We start from the raw sequence: 21328 nt of genomic DNA, 5'->3' as shown, positions 1-21328 counted from the left end.
CAACTGCTCTTCTTCCTTCTGGGTTCCATAGTCCTCCCTTCTTGTTTCAGTCCACTCAACCCTTTACATGCCATTAGAATTGTCTTTTCTGAGTGAATTCCTGCTTATTGCCTATCATGTGTAAGTAACATTCTAACCACAGTAACAGGCAAACTGAAGCAAGAAGAGCTTGAACAACTTGCCTAAAATCATACAGCCAATAACTGGTGTAGGTGGGATTTGAAACCAGGCAGTTTGGTTCTAAAGTCTGACCTCATCTATTACTGCCTACCATTTCCACAGATATCAAACCTTTGTCTTTCCCTAGAATGCTCTCTTTCACCCACCGAACTATCCTTAAGACTCAACTTTTCTTATTCCTCTCAATTACTCCCACAAGATTTTCTCCCAGCTGCCTGCTTCACAACATTGAACTCTGTCTGGAAAATTTGTTGTTGTTGTTGTTTAGTTATGTACAACTGGTGCAACCCCATGGACTGAAGCCCACTAGTCTCCTCTGTTCATGGGATTTCCCAGCTCAGAATACTCAAGTGGGTTGCCATTTTCTTTTTTAGGAGGTCTTCCTGACCCAGGGATCAAACTGGCATCTCCTGGATTGGCAGGCAGATTCTTTGCCACTGAGCCACCAGGAAAGCCCCATCCATGATATTTAGGTTGGTATAATCTTATCTCCACCAAAGGGGCCACAAGTTCTCTGACATCAGGGCCACGTCCTGGGTCATTACTTTCTGAAGGGGGGGGGCCACACAAAGTGCTCAGAAAAAATTGTAGACAAATGACTACTTTTCATCAATTCAGAGATTCTCACTTTTCCATCACACTGAACATCTCTGACACTAGTCATACAATTGATGATTTGTCAAGGTTAACTGGCAGGCTTCTTTTCCTTCTTAGCAGCCTCATAGATTTGATGAAATACAGCGATTAAAAATCTTGACCCTGCCCCTTCCTTTGGTGACTTGGTGTTATCTGAATTACTCAGCATGGTGGAATGAAGAGGAAGCGATCTTGCTCTTTCCTGACCACACCGGAGTTGTACCAGAGAGCTCTTTGCTGCTATGCAACTTACTTGCTGTCAAATTCTACCTACTAGGCTATTTATGTGACATCTGAGAGGAAGGGAAATGTTTAATATGTAGAAAATAGTGGCAAAAGACTCAGGACCTTGGTTATTCAAGGCCCAGATACAGACAACAAAAACGAGGAGTCCTCCACTCAACAGAAAGTTTTTGAAGTTCACAGATACCATCTTCCACAATTTATTTTCTCTGCTGAGAAAAGAAACTCATGCAGGAAACATCTTAAAACCAAGTAAATAAAACAGAGATGCCCACAATTTCCTGCAAGTCTGATTAAAAATAGGAACTCTGCAATCATGAATGCGGCTCATCTGGCAGCTGCAGGGCCATATACCTTGGGAAGCTGAAATCACTGGCAGCTGCCTAAGAACAGGGCAAGTGTGGCAGGTGTTCATACATACTGTCGTGGGGGGCAGAGGGAGGCGAGATTTCAGATGCTTGTTTTAACTAATATATACAAATGACTTCTTAATAATAAAACATAGGCATCCAAGAATTATTTGATTTCTCATTTTCACCTCCACCCGTCCTCTAATGTCACCCTATCCATGTTCTCCAAAGTGAAATTCTAGTTCCTTGCACCTCTTTTAGACTGAATTCCCCCAAAAATGGGCGGTGCAGAGAAACATCAGAGTTTTACTCTCCCCTCCTTCACCATACCAAAAATGTCGTGAACCAATGCAGCCCTGAGCTCTGTTACGAATATTTATAGTTGTTTTTTTTTTTCCTGCCTGAATTACAGGCACTCTGGATTGGATCTTCAAAGCAATGTACAGGGTTTAAGCTGAGTGATTCTCATGAAGTCTGTGGGAGGCACACAGCAAGAATCCTGTAATATCTCAGAGGATTTATTCCTTTTTAAGTTCTTTTATAAGAAGCCTTTGCTAAAGGATTTACAAGAACTCAAGATTATTTAGTGATAATAGAATGAGAAACGTTGCTGGAAGTGTAAAAGGCAGCCACATTCCTACCAAAAGAATTCCTGATATATAATGTCATTATGGTACAAAAATTACAAAACGAACTTAATCGTTAGCTTCTAATTGAAGGGATCTGTCAAATTTGCTTCTCCTTGCTACCTTAGCTATTTTCTGTTCAGTGGGGTTCCATCAAATGTAAATAAAGAGTAGGTGAAGGAGAATGGTTAATTGCTAACCTGGCAAGACCAGCCTGGACCCGTGGATTGGTGGTGGGAATTGGCTGTTGCATCTTTCGTTTCCCCTATGCCCCTACACTAACCCATTAAATCCCAGATGGACCTCCTAATCAACGGAAGTGGCCAGTGGAAGTCAAATAGTGCCTTATTGAGGGATTCCCAGGTAAGATTCTCCTAAACAAAGCAAGGACTAAAAATAAAACATCCAGATAGAAACAGAACACTATCTTTGAATGAACACTGTCATTTAAAAAAAAAAAAAAACTCAGTTACATGGCACATTTTTAAGATAAAGATTTACAAATAAACATTTCCAAGAATTTTTAAAGAGGGCATGTATATATACAACCTTATATATGAACCCACATAATGTCTCAATTACCCAGAAAGTTTAGGACTCAAATCAAGTAAATTGTGCAATTAATTAAATTATGACCAAAGTTTTTCTCATCTAAATTGTTTTAAAACCTCACTGGAGAGTGTTTGTAAATGCATCACTCCTCTTTCCTGTCTTATTCAGTACAGTAGTAAAATGACCACAGTGGACTCTTTTGATAATTGGGGATTTTACAGTTACTCATGGTTATTTTTTGACCATCAGTTCTATTTCTACAGAATTAGAGATTTGGAAGGCAGATTGATTCTAAGGAAAGTCCTGGAAATTATTTTAAGATCCTTGATATGAGTTCTTAAAGCATCACTTTCCTCCCTCACTTCCAAAAATAGAAAGAGGATAATTCCAGTTAATTGGAGGTGCTAGTTGAATGCTTACAATTTCACACTCTTCCACTCATCCGATTCTTGCCCACACAAAACTATAGTTGAAAGTTTTACTTCAGGATATTCAAGTAGACTATATCCCTTGAACCATGAAAGGGTTCATTAGAAATGAAATCTCTTAAATTTATCTTTTAGGTAATTGTTAACTACGAGAATTGGTGAAATGCTTTCATTTTTCACCACTGAAGTCAATGCTGAATGAAGATCCTCTGCTGATTCACATTTTGCAAGGACTGGGATGTTTGTTTGTGGAAATGAGACAGGGCGGCTGGTTTGCTGACAGTTTAGGTGAGACAAGGCATGCTGAGCCATCTGTTTTGCTACCTCACCACATGAAAAAAGGGACACTCTCCTCTGAGAACATGTGCTACTAGACACATCCTTCCAGGTGCTCAGTGGTAAAGAATCCACCCGTCAATGCAGGAGACGCAAGAGACATGGGTTTGATCCTCGAGTCAGGAAGACCCCCTGAAGGTGGAAATGGCAACCCACTCCAGTATTCCTGCCTGGAAAATTCCATGGAGAGAGGAGCCTGGTGGACTACAGTCCACAGAGTTGCAAAGAGTCTGATGTGACTGAGCATGTAAAGATGAATACTTCTTGTTTGTCTGCCACACCATGAGGCATCTGGGATCTTAGTTTCCCAACCAGGGATCAAACCTGTGCCCCCAGCATTGAAAGTGTGGAGTCTTAACCACTAGACTGCCAGGGAAGTCTCAGATACCTTTTGAGGAGCTCCACATGGAGCTAGCCTGTGGAATTCAATGGGTTCCTGGACAATTAGGTATTACTCACTTCCAAAGCCAGTTCACTCAGACCTGTACACAAAAGGGCTTCTTCTGGGAAATGGCAACCTCAAGCATGCAGAGGACGATTTCAAGGACGTGTGTTTCTGGAGTAGTTATCTTCAAGCCAGTCAGTGTGTAGGAAAAAATATATGTTACATTCCATTCTAGAAACTTCCATCTAAAGCCACCACTCTGCATTCCCTGTCACTCCTCCACAGCCTGGTCTTGCCGAAGAAAGCTCAGTCTGTAGAGGAGAGAAATAAGGGAGAAAAAAGAGGAGAAATAAGGTACTCTCTTATTCCTACTTTCCCTTTCTACTCAGAGTCCAGGAGAGGTGCGACCTGCCCCATGCGGTTTCACTCGTACGTTTGACTCCAGCTTCACTAAAGATAGGAGAGGCACATAGAAACCTCATTCCCCTTCTCTACTGTGGTGGCAGTGATGTAAAACCACCCTTGGGATCCAAACATGTTTCGAATTCAAATGGAGTTGTTTTCAGAGAGAAAAGGCAGGAAAAAAGGTATACGAATGTAAGCAGATCTTGTGAAATCATTCATATTTATATGGAACTTTCTGTTTTCAAAGTGCATGGGAGTGCAGATGTTTGAAGAGTGAGAAGCCAAAGGGGTGGACTGTGCCACTCATCAATTTATTTTCATTTTTTGTCTCCAGATCAGCTTCATTGTCTGCTCTGCGTGAATGGAGCTTGTTCTTTTAAGTATTTTTCCTGTGCTAGCTAGCACAATGTTTCTGGTTTGTATGGAGGTTTTTTTTTTTCCGTTTTTGAAGACTGAGATAAAATTGATGTAACATAAAATTCACCATTTTAAAGGTATACAATTATGTGGATTTTCAGTATATTCTGAAAATACGCTGGCTTCCCTGGTGGCTCAGAGGGTAAAGCGTCTGCCTGCAATGCAGGAGACCTGGGTTTGATCCCTGGGTCAGGAAGATCCCCTGGAGAAGGAAATAGCAACCCATGCCAGTACTCTTGCCTGGAAATCCCATGGACAGAGAAGCCTGGTAGAATACAGTCCATGGGGTCACAAAGAGTCAGACAGGACGGGGTGACTACACTTTCACTTTCAGTTTCATGAGACATTGTTGTTTAGTCACTAAGTCATGCCCAACCCTTTGCTACTCCATGAACTGCAGCATGCCAGGCTTCTCTGTCCAACACTATCTCCCTGAGTATGCTCAAACTCACATCCACTGAGTCAGTGATGCCATCCAACCATCTTATCCTCTGTCGTCCTCTTCTCCTCTTGCCCTCAATTTTTCCCAGCATCAGGGTCTTTTCCAAGGAGTCAACTCTTTTCATCAGGTGGCCAAAGTATTGGAGCTTCAGTTTCAGCATCAGTCCTTCTAATAACTATTCAGGATTGATCTCCTTTAGGATTGAGACATTAACATTATATAAACAAAATCACTGCAGATGGTGACTGTAGAAGCTACGACCAACCTAGACAGTATATTAAAAAGCAGGGACATTACTTTACCAACAAAGGTGCATCTAGTCAAAGCTATGGTTTGTCCAGTAGTCATGTACGGATGTGAGAGTTGGACTATAAGGAGTGCTGAGCATCGAAGAAGTGATGCTTTTGAACTGTGGTGTTGGAGAAGACTCTTGAGAGTCATTTGGACTGCAAGGAGATCCAACCAGTCCATCCTAAAGGAAATCAGTCCTGAATATTCACTGGAAGGACTGACGCTGAAGCTGAAACTCCAATACTTTGGCCACCTGATGGGAAGAACCAACTCATTGGAAAAGAGCCTGATGCTGGGAAAGATTGAAGGTGGGAGGAGAAGGGGATGACAGAGGATGAGATGGTTGCATGGCATCACCAACGCAATGGACATGAGTTTGAGTAGTCTCCGGGAGTTGGTGATGGACAGAGAAGCCTGGAGTGCTGCAGTCAATGGGGTCACAAAGAGTGGGACATGACTGAGTGACTGAACTGAACTGAACTCCATAACATTTCCATCACTCCAAAAGGAATCCCTGTAAATGTTGCAATTTTAGTTACCTCTCATTCCTCCATTGCTTGACAACCACTAGTCTTTTGTCTGTCTCTATAGATTTGCCCATTCACAAAATACGTTGCCTTTGCTGTGTCTGGTTTCTTTCATTTAATGTGATTTTTCAAGTTTCATCCATGCTATAGCATGTGTCAGTATTTCATTCCCCCATCCTTTTTCTGACTGAATAACATTTCGTTTTGTGGATATTTTATCTACATTTTCATTTACTTAGTTGCTCTTTGGGTTGTGTCCACTTCTTGGCTATTATCAATTTTGCTGCTATGAATATTCATATTCAACTTTCTGTGTGAATATGTGTTTTCAATTCTCTTAAATATATGCTGAGGAGTAAAATTGCTGGGTCATAGAGCAACTCTATGTTGAGCTTTTTGAGGACCTGCCAGACTGTTTTCCACAGTAGTTACACTATTTTCTATTCCCACTAGTAATTTATGAGAGTTCCAATTGCTTCACATCCTAACTAACACCTGTTATTCTCTGTGTGTTTCATTGTAGCCATCCTAGTGGGTGTGAAGTGTATTTCCCTGGTGACTAATCATGTTTGTATGGTTTTGGTTTTGTATTTTGAACCATCTTTAGGCTTACATAAAATGTTAAAAAATAGTACTGGGGTCAAATTCTGAGCTTTATATTCTATCCCATTCTTATGTTTGTCTCCTCATGTGTCATAGCACCCTATTTTGATTATGGGAAGTTTACATATGTTTTCATGTCTAGTAGTGCTAAATCTCCCTTCTAGGTATTCTTCAATATTTCCTGGTGATCACTGCATGTTTATTTTTCCATGTGAACTTTAGTATTGACTTGTCTACAAAATAACTTCTTGGCACTTTTATTGGACTTGCATAGATTTTATAAATTAATTTCAGGGGAACTGACAAGCTTCTTAATGTTTTCATCCTATACAAGAACAGAAAATGGATTTCTAATTGTTCAGCTCTGCTTTTGGTCTTTCAGGAGTGTTTCAAAATTGTCCTCATACAGATAGGTTTAGCTCATTTCTGGTTAAGTAAGCATTTAATCTTTTAAAATGTTTATTTTATTTTTTATTGGTGTATAGGTACTTTACACTGTTGTGTCAGTTTCTACTGTACAACAAAGTGAATCAGTCATACATGTATACATACCCCTCTTTTTTGGATTTCCTTCCCATTTAAGTTACTACAAAGCACCAAGTAGAGTTCCCTGTGCCATACAGCAGGTTCTCATTAGGTTATCTATTTTACACATAGTAGTGTATATATGTCAATCCCAGACTCCCAAAAGTGAACCCCCTTGTACTGTTGGTGGGAATGTAAATTGATACAACCCCTGTGGAGAACAGTATGGAGATTACTTTAAAAACTAGGAATATAACTATCATGAAAAGTGAAAAGTGTTAGTCACTCAGTTGAGTCCAGCTTTTTGTGATCCCGTGGACTGTAGCCTGCCAGGCTCCTCTGTCCACGGAATTCTCCAGGCAAGAATACTGGAATGGGTAGCCAGTCCCATCTCCAGGGGATCTTCTCAACCCAGGGATTAAACCTGGGTCTCCTGCATTGCAGGCAGATTCTTTACCATCTGAGCCTCCAGGAAAGTCCTAGAACTACCTTATGACCCAGCAATTTCACTACTGGGCATATACCCTGAGAAAACCGTAATTCAAAAAGACACACGTACCCGAATGTTCATTGCATTTACAAAACCCAGGACATGGAAGCAACCTAGATGTCCATTAATGGATGGATAAAGAAGTTGTGATACATATATACAATGGAATATTAGCCATAAAAGGAACAAATTTGAGTCAATTCTAATGAGGTGGATGAACCTAGAACCTGTTATACAGAGTGATGTAAGTCAGAAAGAGGAAAACAAATATTGTATATTAATCCATATATATGGAATCTAGAAAAAATAGTACTCGTGAACCTATTTGCAGGGTAGGAATAGAGATGCTGACATAGAGAACAGACTTGTGGGCACAGTGGGGGAAGGAGAGAGTGGGACCAATTGAGAGAATAGCATTGAAACATACATTCAGTTCTGTTCAGTTCAGTCGCACAGTCGTGTCCGACTCTTTGCGACCCCATGGACTGCAGCATGCCAGGCTTCCCTGTCCATCACCAACTCTCGGAGTTCACTCAAACTCACGTCCATCAGGTTGGTGATGCCATCCAGCCATCTCATCCTCTGCCGTCGCCTTCTCCTCCTGCCCCCAATCCCTCCCAGCATCAGGGTCTTTTCCAATGAGTCAACTCTTCGCATGAGGTGGTCAAAGTCCTGGACTTTTAGCTTTAGCATCATTCCTTCCAAAGAAATCCCAGGGCTGATCTCATTTAGGATGGACTGGTTGGATCTCCTTGCAGTCCAAGGGACTCTCAAGAGTCTTCTCCAACACCACAGTTCAAAAGCATCAGTTCTTCGGTGCTCAGTGTTCTTCACAGTCCAACTCTCACATCCATACATGACCACAGGAAAAACCATAGCCTTGACTAGATGGCAAAGTAATGTCTCTGCTTTTGAATATGCTATCTAGGTTGGTCATAACTTTCCTTCCAATAAGTAAGCGTCTTTTAATTTCATGGCTGCAATCACCATCTGCAGTGATTTTGGAGCCCAAAAAAATAAAGTCTGACACTGTTTCCACTGTTTCCCCATCTATTTGCCATGAAGTGATGGGACCAGATGCCATGATCTTCGTTTTCTGAATGTTGAGCTTTAAGCACCATATGTAAACTAGATGGCTAGTGGAAAGTTACTGTTTAACAGGAAGCTCCACCTGGTGCTCTGTGACAATCTAGAGGGACTGGGGGTTGGAAGCAGGTTAAGAGAGAGGGGACATATGTATACTTATGGCTGATTCACACTGTCGGATGGCAGAAAACAACACAACATTGTAAAGCAATTATTCTCCAATTAAAAATTTAAAAGTACATATGTATATAAAAATAAAGTCAACAAATAACAAATAGGTTAAAAAAAAACACAGTGTCCCAATTTTTCCTACTTGCCACCCCCACATTCCTTCCCCCTTGGTATCTATACGCTTGTTCCCTATGTCTGTATTTCTGCTTTGCAAAAGCATTTAATCTTCTTGGCTGCTGTTGTAAATGGGATGTTCATTCCCATTAGGTCCTCTGTTTTTTTTGTTTTTTTTTTTTTAATATGTGAAGGCTATTTATTTTGTTTGTTAATTTTATATTCTGATACTTCACTGAGTTCCTACTCTTTGGTTTTATCATTGATTCTCTGAGTTTTTCAGAGTACTGTCATATCATCTTCAAATAGAGGTAGTTTTAACTGTCCTTTTCCATTTGTATACCTCTAATTAGTCTCTCTTGTCTAACTGCATTGGCTAACACGTTCCATACAATGTTTACTTCTTGCCTTGTTCCTGATCTTAATGAAAACACCTATAGTGTTTTCCCATTAAATAGAATATTAGTGTTAGGACAAAGATAAACATTTTTTTATCATTTTGAGAAGATATCCCTCAATTCCTATTTCCTTGAGTGTTGTTGTTGGTTTTTTTTTCATGAATAGGTAATGAATTTAGTCAAAAATTTTCTCAGCATCTGCAGAAATAGTACATTCCTTGAGTAGATCCTACTTGGTCATATTGTATTATTATATGTCATGTGGTATTGGATATGTTTGCTAATATTATTGTTGCTATTAAAATTTATATACCTCTATAAAGACTTCATTTAATAAATTTATTTCAATCCCAGCTGGATTAGGAATTTTTGTTCAGAATTTTTGCATTCATTCATATTCATGAGTGATATTCATTTACAGTTTTTTCTTTGTATAATCTTTAGTTTATGCATAATTTTATAGTTGCTTCATAAAAGAAATTAGGAATTGTTTTTTTCCTTAATACTCTAGAATAATTTTTAAAACATTGGTCTTCGAACATTTGGTAGAAATCACTTGTGAATCCAGTTGGGTATGGTAACATTTTTTAGTGTGTGTTAGTTTCTTATTAACTCTATTTCTTTGTAGAAATTGGTATGAGGGTGGGATGATTTGGGAGAAATGCATTGAAATATGTATAATATCATATATAAAATGAATCACCAGTCCAGGTTCAATGCATGATACTGGATGCTTGGGGCTGGTGCACTGGGATGACCCAGAGGGATGGTACGGGGAGGGAGGTGGGAGGGGGGTTCAGGATGGGGAACACGTGTATACCTGTGGCACATTCATGTTGATATATGGCAAAACCAATACAATATTGTAAAGTAATTAACCTCCAATTAAAATAAATAAATTTATATTTTAAAAAATGGAAAAAAAAAAAAACTTTTTAACTCTGATGGCATCAAATTTGGTAATTCGAATTTCCCTAAGAAATTATCCATTTTATCTAGGTTTTCAAATGTATTTGCATAGTGATCTCAAAAGTAGTTTATGTGTTTTTAATTTCTTCTGCTTCAGTGATTATAACCCCCTCATCATTTTAATTTGTATATTTGTGATTACTCTTTCTTTTCTTGATCAAGCTACCTTGTGATTTGTCTGTTACTTGTTTTAACCTACAATTTTGTTAATTAGACCTGCAGTTTTCCTCATCCTTGGGCATTCTACCTCAGCCCTGGGGTACGTCACTATTCCTTATATCCTTTTTTCCTATATTTTTAGAGTTTTCCTTACTTGTTACTAACCAATTTCTAATTACCTCAACCACTTTTTATAAATAATAATTCTTTATATTAAGCCTTTCCCATTCAAATTATTGTGTGGTTCCGTGTCTTGACTACCTGACTAGGACATTTGCTGTCTCTTGGATTTGTTCTCTTTTTTTCCACCCATTCAGTGGCCAGTTTACTCCAGCCTTTTTGAGTCTAGATAAACACAATATTCTTATGATATCTTGTTGATCTCCAAGTCTCTAGTTCAGACTCCTCTAACCTATCTTTTATGATAACATCAGACAACTAGAAAATGCTACTAATCTATTCATGCCAAATCCCCAATTTAAAAGCCCTCAATGGGGACACTACCCTAAATGCGAAGTCTAGACTCCTAAGCATGGAACACAAGGCCCTCTATGCTCTGGCTCCTTCTTAACTCTTGTTAACCAAATCTCTTGTGTTGCTCCTTTCTGTCTCCTTCCTTTGGCACTTTAGGCATAATAGACAATTTGAAGTTCCTTGAAAAACTGGAGTATTTCTTTCCTCTTTCAACCATTGTTAAATTGCTCTTTTTGCATGGAATTCTGTTTCTGATTCTTATCTATTTGGTGAACACAACTACTCATTCCTCAAGACAGCTCTAGGATTCATTTATTTAGGTCTATCTTCATCTCCTAGAGCGGAAAATTTCCTCAAAGAAAAGAATCATGTCTTGCTTGTCTTAAATTTCCAAATTCTCCCCCAAAGTTAAGTGCTAGATACATATGTGCTAATGTTGAATGAATAGATGAATTTTTATAAATGTAAATAGTTTTGGTACAATGCTACGAGGTCAGGGCACTTTCAGATGTCTAAGAATTGCTAAGGACACAACAAGGCATCGTTATTCCAAGGAATTTTCTACTTTCCGTGAAGTGACCTGATGAGGGTGCAGAGTTTCAGGTCCTGAAGGCAATTCCTGGTGCCTCTACATTATTATTTGAGTGTTCTTCTGTAAGCCATTCTGAGGATGATACTTAAATGTCACAGTTACCCATAGAACTCAGCATGCCAACTGCAAACAGAAAGTACACTCCACTTGGATTTTGAAGAAAATTAATTCCTGGAGCCTTGTACAGGTATGGAAGGATTAAAGAAACCAACAGGTGGGTATTGGGGCATTTAGAAACTAGCAACAGTGAGAAGTCATTACCACGTAGTCCTAAAGAGACAAGTGAAGAAACAGTGTTCTTGGAGCCTGATATGAAGTAGAGCTATAAAGAGAGGCTTCCTGAAAGGAGGTATACACTTAGAGATGCAGTTACTGCCAGGACAAAACACAATGCAACAGGATAGCATGGGGAGAAATACCCTGACTTCTTTCTCAATCTGCCCTCCAATCTCTTGCTAGTGCTTCCCCTTGGCTCCTCTACTTGACTAGCAGTCACTGGTGAGGATGCCTGGGTGACATGGTCTGGAGAGCCAGCCCCATCCTCCTCTAGCATACAGCAGGGTGGAGAAGGGCCGACATCCCACGGGGGGAGTGCAAGCAAAGAACAACCAGCAACTCACCTAATTTACATTTGTAGGGAGTAAAAATACTTATGAAAATAACATATCAGTTATAAATTTTACACAAAAAGGGAGTATTTCCTAAATTCAACACCATCAGACATATCAAATAACCAAGTTTATTTTCTTCTAGAAGGAATGTCTGGGATAGCTACCAGAATAATCAGAATTCTGTGGTTCTGTGGTTAGATAGCTCTCTTGGTTAGAGCATGGTGATGATGAGGCCAAATTAAGAGATTTGGTCACATGAGCAGCAGTGTTACGGGACACAGACTACAGTCTAGGCTTCAGCTTGGCATCCAGCCATTATTTCATCCTGAGCACATCAATAACCATTGCTTTGCAAATAATTTGCAGAAGTGTTTATCCTACTGTAGTTATATATTAGAGGTGAGATATTCAGGCATTAGAAATGGACTTTATGTGGTGTTTCGAAAAGCCAGTCCTAGTAATTATCCAAATATCATTCAACCACTCTATTCTACACTTCTCATAATAAATGCAAAAAGCAATGCCTTATAGCAAGTGTCAGTTTGTGATTCCAGGGTATCATCTTAAGAACACTCCAAGGAGCTGCTCCTCCAAAGATTTACCCTATACATTGATCCTGCATACCAAAGTGAGAACATCCAGTTCTCACACTAGCGATCCTGCTTTTGGTTATCTACAATTACTTGGGAAGTTCCATCCTAAAATATTTACAAGGTACTTAGGAATGGTGACATTTACATGTAGTTCTATAATTTCATTTATCAGATCACCTAGAAGACTTGTTCATTCATTCAACAAGTGTTTGCTGAGAGCCAACCGTGTGTGTTTACACAAAGCCTGACCAGCAAAATAGCATAGTTATCCCAGGTGGGGGAAGAGTGGAAAGAGATCACAAAATGTCCAGAGCTGGATGCCTCATCAGAGAGGACATTATGTGAGTACCTTGTTAGCTTAATTAGGGGCTAGAGGGAGAAAGCAGTGAGGCTGGGGAAGAGATGAGTCATGTGAGCTCACTTTTGTTTGGCAAAGAGATATGTCTAATGGTCCTACATAAATCACGATTCTCACAATTATGTGAGCACTTGTGTTCCAACAGAGTGTTGATAAGTTTGAGATTCCTTTATCTTTAATTACTCTCTTACTTGGTGAGTATGGTGAAGCCCTTTTAGTTTTTCATGAGAAAATTTAGTTCAGAAAGGATGTGATTCACCAATATCCAAGAAGATGACACATGGTAAAGCCAGGAATCAAATTCAATTCTGTCTTTAGAATCTGCACTCTTTCCATTCTGTAACATCTACTTCCTATGGGTTAGAATTAGCAAAATATCTTCTCCTATACCTAAGATCTGGCCACTAAAAAACTGCTTAGACTTAAGTGATCTATTGAAAAGAGTGAAGAGTAAAGTGAATCTCTCATACTTACAGAAGACTTATGGTTCTGCCCTCATCAGTTTTGTTTTCTGAGGAAAAACTAAGAAGACACTAGCAGATTAGTCAACAAATATTTGGTGAATGAATGGCACCATGATCAAGCAGTGAGAAGTCATGCAACAAGAAGATGTCTCAACTCCTCCCTAAGACTCATTTCTCATTAAATTCTTTTCCACTTGATGTGCAGGAGACCCTCCCAGTATCAACAAAAATTAGGCAGTATTTCCTTGCCAGGCTGATGCTATTGTGGAGCAAAGTGAAAGAAAAGACAGTGAAAATGGCTCAGTCATGTTCGACTCTTTGCGACCCCATGGACTATATAGTCCGTAGAATTCTCCAGGCCAAAATACTGGAGTGGGTAGCTTTTCCTTTCTCCAGGGGATCTTCCCAACCCAGGGATCGAACTCAGGGATCTCTTGCATTGCAGGTGGCTTCTTTACCAGCTGAGCGACAAGGGAAACCCAAGAATAATGGAGTGGGTACAGATCTTCCTGACCTAGGAATCAAACCGGGATCTCCTGCATTACAGGTGGATTCTTTACCAAGTGAGTTATCAGGGAAGCCCATTGTGGAGCAAACTGTAACAAACTGGGGCTGAACCAAATAAAAGACCAATAAATGAATAACTTTCTCAATGACCTCTGCCTTTCTTGGCTTAGTACCTTCTGAAGAGAAATAAAACAGGGCGGAGAATATAAGCAAAGAGTGTCAGGAATTTGTGAATGGGATTGGTTCCCATGGAAGGCCTATCTTTCTCTTAATGACACATTGTCAGGCTCAGAACCATGAAGTTCCCTGGAATGGGTAGGCCTACAGACAAACGTTTGTCCCTTCAACCAGCTGAATGGAAACAACCAGGACAATGAGTACAACAGGAGAGAAACAAAATCCTAAGCAAGGTGTTTCTGGACATACAGCTTGCTGCTCACACCCACTGTTTGCTTCCAAGTCATGGCTCATGGAACTCAGTAGCAAGCATCTACTCAGTGTGAAAACGATAGAAAGAACATAATTTTCCCAAACAAAAATAGCCGAGCTTGAAGAGGCCTCCAAATCATGCAACAGGACCTTGTACTTCTCTGGCCTGCGGAAATACCATCTCCACTTCAACCCTGCGGAAAGAAGGCCATTTCTTTTGGCCACACATATCCTCCTGCACAACCACCTCCCCGAGTAATCCACTCTGTCAGCAACTCTTGCAGTAGATTCAGTTTTCCTGATTAGGTCTTGACTGATACATGTGTGTGTATGTTCCTTCCTTCATTGTGAAGGCAAGACGTCAAAACACAGGCCTCAAGTCATTTACCTTCAAAGCCAGTATACTTCCCCATCTACTTTTCTGTCAGCTAGACTGTGGATTCACATCAAGAGTGAAGGAAGCTGGAATTGGACTTAGAGGGCTCTCAAAGATTATCTATTGAGCAAATAAGTCTCCCTGACATGTTGCAACATCCTGGGTTTCATGTGTCCTTGTGGCTAGAGGGACTTTCTGGGATGAAGGGGGTTACATGGATCTGTCTACCTCTGACCTGGAGTAATGAAAAGAGCTTGGTATATTCTCTAAAATGTTCTATAAATAAAAGTTACTTTAGGACATGTGTCAGGATACTTTGCTGCAATAAGAAACAGAAACCAAATCAAAGTAATTTCAGCAAATATATATATATATATTAGCTCATATGACTGAAAAGTCCAGAGGTTGCACAAGCTTTGGTTATGACTGGGTCCAGTGGTTCAAACAATGCCTTCAGGAGTTGGCTGCATCTCCCTCTATCGCTCTGACTTGCTCTATCTTCATTTTAGTCTCATCAGACTCTTTCCCACGATTGCAAGAGGGCTTCCAACAGCTCCAAGTTACATGGCATTTTAGTGCTCTCAATCTCAGATATCATTCTCTCTCTGTGTGTCACTACTGTGTCACTACCATTTCTTAAGAAAGGATTCTGACTGGTCCTGCTTGGGTTTTGTACCCACTCTTGGCCAGTTATTCTGTCCCTGGGTACCAAAGGTTCTGGGAATACATTATTCCTAAACCATTTGTGGCAGGGGAAGCAGAATCTCTGGAGTGAAGAAAAATAGGAAAAAAGATACTGGGCAGGTGCCAGGTATAGAATATTATGAGGCAGCTGGGAATTAAGGGGAAGTGAATTAGAAGACTTGAAACTGATCTCTGACTCCATCACTGATTTGCTGTGAGAACCCAGGCAGAGTATTTGACTTCTCTCAGTTTAGGTTTCCTTGTTTGTGAAATGTGTGGACTAGGCTTGGAACAGTCATTTGTAAGCATCTTTAACTTCAAGATTCTCAATATGAACAAACTGTTGTACAGAACACACAGGACCTTAGCGAAGCCAGCTGGAGAGGTGCTGGGGGGCAGGGTCATGACTGGAGCCCCGCCTGCTCTGCCCCACCTTCTGTCCTCCTGATGGGGCTGCTTCAAACTCCTGCAGCTGCTCATAACACAGTCTGAGAAACCTTGAGGTGTCTGATCTCCTATGCCTCTTCTAGCCTGGAATTTGGGGAAGTCTATGTAGACTATGAAACCCTCTTTAATCTAGTTTTTCTCACTTCCCCTCTACTTATTTTTGGGCTAAAATCATGCATGTTGGCTATGTGTGAGAGGCCACTTAGGAAAAATAATCATTTATTCAAATATCCAGCCAATTTACTTTGGCCTATTTGGAGCTTGTTTTTCCTGACGGGGAGGGAATAAATTTCCAAAGCCCACTTTTAAGATCAGCCTAGAAAAGGTGAGTGTACAAGTGAGGAAAAATAGGCAGTGGAAGTTGCCAAGCTGAGCTGGAAGCAGTAAATTCAAACCACTCCCATCTCCCCCACACGTGTGCCCTGCTGGGCACTCAAGGCCAAGTGCACGGTCTGGAACAGATGGCAGAGGAGGATGATGTAGGTTTTGGCTTCACTACTTGTGAAAACTTACTTTGGGGAGACACCTTCACCTCTAATCTGATTGAAATAGAGCATTGGGCAAGAGGAAGGGAATGGCCAGGGACGTGGCCTTCCTGCAGCCAGAAGGCAAGGGGGGAGGAGGGCATCTTTGGTCCAGCAGCACCAGGAGTAAGAAATTCGTGCTGCGGTGATTTCAAAGGAAGCCAGAACCTTTGTGCTCCTTTTTCTTGTGACTGTTTAGAAAACAATCATAGAGTGACTAGGAGATGTCAGCCAGTCCTTTGGGGAACAGATACGGATAAGCAGTGGTCTCTAGCCTCCTCTCTTAGAATCAAGAGAGGAGACAGGCAAACCAGGACAGGACACTGTATGGGAAGCTGATACCCAGCTGTTCTGCACTAGCTGCTTGTGGCTGGTGTCTCGAATCTGATAGGTCTGTGTCCTATTAGTTTATTACCATCCACACTTTGTGATGGGGGGATAGTACAAGGAAACACATGTATACACTCTACCATGGTAGCAGAGTAGGAAAAACGACTCTGGAGGAGCTGAAGTAAGCTTTCCAGCATGGGGGCATCTGGCCTGTGCCCTACAGTTAGTGGAGGACATCGTAGAGAGGGTGAGAGGAGGGATGGGGACTGCCGGGGCACAGCAGGAGCCACCATGTTCTGTGGCCTGAATATGTGCACAGAGGTTGGGAAGCTGAACAAGTGAGCTGGTGACCTGAGCATAAGTTGTTGGAGAACAGCTGTTGAGGAGGTGAGAGTGGAGTGTGGCTGGCCTACAGACAACACATAAAAGCCTGGCCTTGCTCATGGGTGCAACTGTGAGCCACTGCATGTGAGAGGCTGGGTGCCACGATCAGGCCAGTGTTTGAGAAGCTTCATCAGGGCCCCAGTGAAGCTGCAGGTCTAGGAGGTGGGAAGGCCAGACAGAATCACTTCTGCTCAACTGAGAACAGCTGGCTAGGTTTTTCTTTCTGTTTCCTCTACCTTCACAACATACAGTATTCAACCGCTGTTCCCCCTTCACTGCTGCCAGCTTGGCCCAGCCCACCACCTCGCTCCCTAATTCTGCCCCCTACAGACGGTTCTCTGTACAGCACCCTGGGTCTTTCACCTGGAACCCAGGTCAGATCACCTAACCTTTTCTCGGCTTAAAATCCCGCCGTGGCTCCCCTGTCACTGAAGAAAAGCAATGTCCTGATAATGCCACCCTGCCATCACCTCTTGCTCGCCTCTCTCACTCCTCCCCACATTGCTCACTCTCCTCTGACCACTCCAGCTTCCTTCTTATTCCTCAAAGTCACCTGGCACACTCCTGTCTCAGGGCCTTCACTCCGGCGGTGCCCTGTGCCCAAAACACTCTTCCCTCAGGTCCCTCCTCTAAGTCTCACCTTCAGATCTTTGCTCCTGAAGGTGGTGCTGAGAACCCGAGTGAATTCTGTAACCTCATCTCCCATGCCATGGGGGAATCTACCCTCCTTGACTGGATCTTCGTTCCTATCTCATATCAATTATCTAATCAGTGGCAGAGCTAGCGCTGCCCAGGGGCAGATCCTGGGGTCCTGCTGTCACGCCTGAGGAGAAGGAAAGCCCATGGGAGCCCTGGTGGGAGCATGCGCAGGCAGCAGGGACGACACTGGCTACGCTGACACGCGGCAGCACAGCAGATGCTGCAAAGAGTAAAGCCACCTTTTCTTACACAACCTTGTTGCTGTAGTTTTTTAAAAAATAAAGAAATAATGACCCTCATGGCTGAGAAGACATGCTGTGTGTGTGTGTGTGTGTGTGTGTGTGTGTGTGTGTGTGTGTGTAGAGGCATTGGCTTTCATCCTAGAACCTTACCTCATTCAGCAGGCATTTAACAAAGGCAGCATTATTGAATACCAACTAATTATCTGGCAACAGAGGGAGGGACTGAGAGATGGATGGGCCAGACCGCACCTGACGGATGAAATATGAGTCATTCACAGACATCCTCCAGAAAGAGGCATCGCTGACAAGCACTGCTTTAGCAGTGTCACATGCAAACCCTTTACTTTCCAAAGGTTTTCTGAACCTGAGAGGCAAGGCTGAATTTTCAGGACAGAGCCTCAGAGAAGGCAATTCCGAGCTGCTCCTGGAGTTGCTGCCCAGGACCCATCCTGCTGTACCACCTTCCATTGGTTCTGGAGCTGGAACCAAGTTATCTATTGTTCTAGGCTCCAGGTTAATACTGCTTTCACTGGTTAATACCAAGGACTGTCCCCAAGGATAGAGAGGAATGCCACTTACCATAGTGGCCCTCTCTAGAAAGTAGGCTGGATTGGGAGGAGGCAGGCAGGTCGCAAACTCAGAGAAATGAGGCTAGTTCTCACCTAGCCGAGGGGGTTACTTTCTTTCCTCAACTGTATGTTCACTCTATATGTTCAGACTCAGAGGTGTGCTGGCGGGTGTGGGGATGGAAGCAGTGTTTTGATACAACACTTGTGCTCTCTGTAAGGCTTTGTTCGGAAATGAACCAAGACTTCCAGCTGCAGTGATGCCTTAAGTGAGTAAAGCCAGCAAGCACTTTGAGTGATCAAAAGAGAAACGGAGGTGCCTCCTGGCTTCTTCCAGGTCACAGGCAGCCCTAGAAGGTGCTGCTGGATAAGCTGCTGTTATGACAGAAATGAAATTTGTTTTACACAGGCATCAAATGATGACCTCCCCCAACATTCCGAATTACTAGTCAGAAGCCACCCAAGACGGTATCAAAATGTGAGTGCCTGAGAAAAGTATTATGAAACAGCTTACTTAACAAGTGATTTCTCCCACAAAAGGAACATCCAAATCTCCACCTCCTCTCTCTGGATCCCAGCTTGCTTGTATTGGTGTGTAGAAAAGTGAATGGATCCATTAAGTCCCACCCCTGTTTCAGTCTGCCCACTGTCACATTTGCTTATTGTACTACTTGAAATTTGCAGCCTCTGTGTCATGAAACATTCCTGATACGACATGCCTGGTTTTACTATGGCTTTTTCAAATATTCTCATTATAAACGCTAATCATGTCTGCTCCAGAGTCTACATGCCTCCCAGGTAGCTCAGTGGTAAAGAATCCGCCTACCAATGTAGGAGATGTGAGTTTTGATCCCCGGGTTGGGAAGATGCTCTGGAGGAGGAGATGGAAACGCACTTCAGTATTCTTGCCTGGAGAATCCCATGGACAGAGGAGCCTGGCAGGCTATAATAGTAAAAAGAGTCAAACACGACTGAGCTACTGAGCACACACACATGCACACACTACAACCTATAATGAGTATGGACACCCTCTGTGCCAAGAGTTCTCAAGCTTCAGCTTGCATTCAAGTCCCCTAGAGGGCTGGTTAAAATACAACCCTGGGCCTCACCACTGGAAGTTCTGATTTAAGAGACCTGGGGTGGGGCTTGAAAAAGTGCATTTCTGACAAGTTACCAGGGGCTGCACTTATTGCCGCCTCCAGTATCATACACTTTGAGAACTTCTGTCATGCTTTGTACTTGGCTTGCTCCTTGTAGGAAAGACAAACAGTTGTTTCATAATTGAACCCAGGAGGTGTTAACAAAGTGAGCACAGGTATGAGGCCAAACAGTAGCAGGAGGACAAGATGGGAATTGAGTGCTGGGGATGGAGGTGAAGGTGGGTGTTCACGCATCTCACAGTTCCCTGAAGGATCCTTTTTCATAGACGAAGAACTCAAACAGTGAAATGGTCAGTATTGGTTTGAATTCTTCCAGTTGCAAATGATAAGAAAGAGAAAGGGTACTTTTGGCTTACATAATAAATGAAATACTTAAAGATGCACTGACTTCAGGCATGTCTTGATCCAGAAGCCCAAGTGAGTTTTTCTCTAACTCTGTTCTCTGCCCCTTCTCTATCTGCTCCATTGTCAGATGGTCTCTCAGATTTTGGTGACAAGATGAATAGGAAGCAGTTCTTCCCACTGGCCAACTTTTTAGGAAGCCTACTGTGCTCTAACTGTTCACAAGACAACTGTACGGGTCATTCCTTTCCTGTGTTCCAGCACAGAGAAGTCCAAGAAGTGGACCAATCCGCAGTATATTATCCACAATGGCTGTTACTGCTGGAACATTGAGGGCGGTTGGGACAACGTATCAAAGCTTCCTGTTATAGGCACCCAACCCCATCCAGCTAAGAAAATAACAACTTTTACTTTGGAAACTTTCACACAACTTTTATCTCTTTTGCCATCATCAGATATAAAGTGTTTACTGGTGGGCTTAGTGTTGGAAGCCTGTCACTTTAATGGAAGAATTTGCCAGAGGGGGTGGCATAGACTAGGTGAACTTGTAGCCTTGTAGCCATCATTTCCCCCAGATTCACAATAACTTAAAATCTTTTCCTCTGCTGAAAAACACCTGCCTAGCTACAGAGCCTACTAGGTGATTCTAAGGGGACATAGTGTTATTTTGAGTGCTATTTTCAGTCCTGTAGAGTTTTCATTTAGTTCTTCATGTAATAGGCACATGTACAAAAGCAATTAAACTAGAGAAAAAGCAAAAAATAACAGCAGGCAACTTGCTGCCTTCAGTTACCATGCTCCCAATTGGGAACACTGTCAGTCACCAGTGGGGCCTACAGAATTAAATTAGTTGGGGTGGCGGGAGCTTTTTTTGGCTGAGTCAGCATCTAAATATAGGAATCCTTCTGAAGGACTGCAGGTTTCTCAGAGGGCTATGCTGGAGGCAGGGAGTAGACTGATTTTTAAAAGTCTATCCAGGAAAAAAAGAATTATTGCAAAATGTGCAAATTTCCTGAGTTGTGGTTAGGAAAAAAACATTTCTGTTTGGGACCTAGTGAAGTGAAAGTGTCAGTCGCTCAGTCACATCCGACTCTTCGCGACCCCCTGGACAGGAGCCCACCAGGCCCCTCTGTGCATGAGATTCTCCCGGCAAGAATACTGGAGTGGGTAGCCATTCCCTTCTCCAGAGGATCTAGACATTGTCTTTATTTCA

Source organism: Budorcas taxicolor, chromosome 8 (genome assembly GCF_023091745.1).
Source record: "Budorcas taxicolor isolate Tak-1 chromosome 8, Takin1.1, whole genome shotgun sequence".
NCBI classification, from domain to species: Eukaryota; Metazoa; Chordata; class Mammalia; order Artiodactyla; family Bovidae; genus Budorcas; species Budorcas taxicolor.
Note: the sequence above shows the minus strand (reverse complement) of the source record.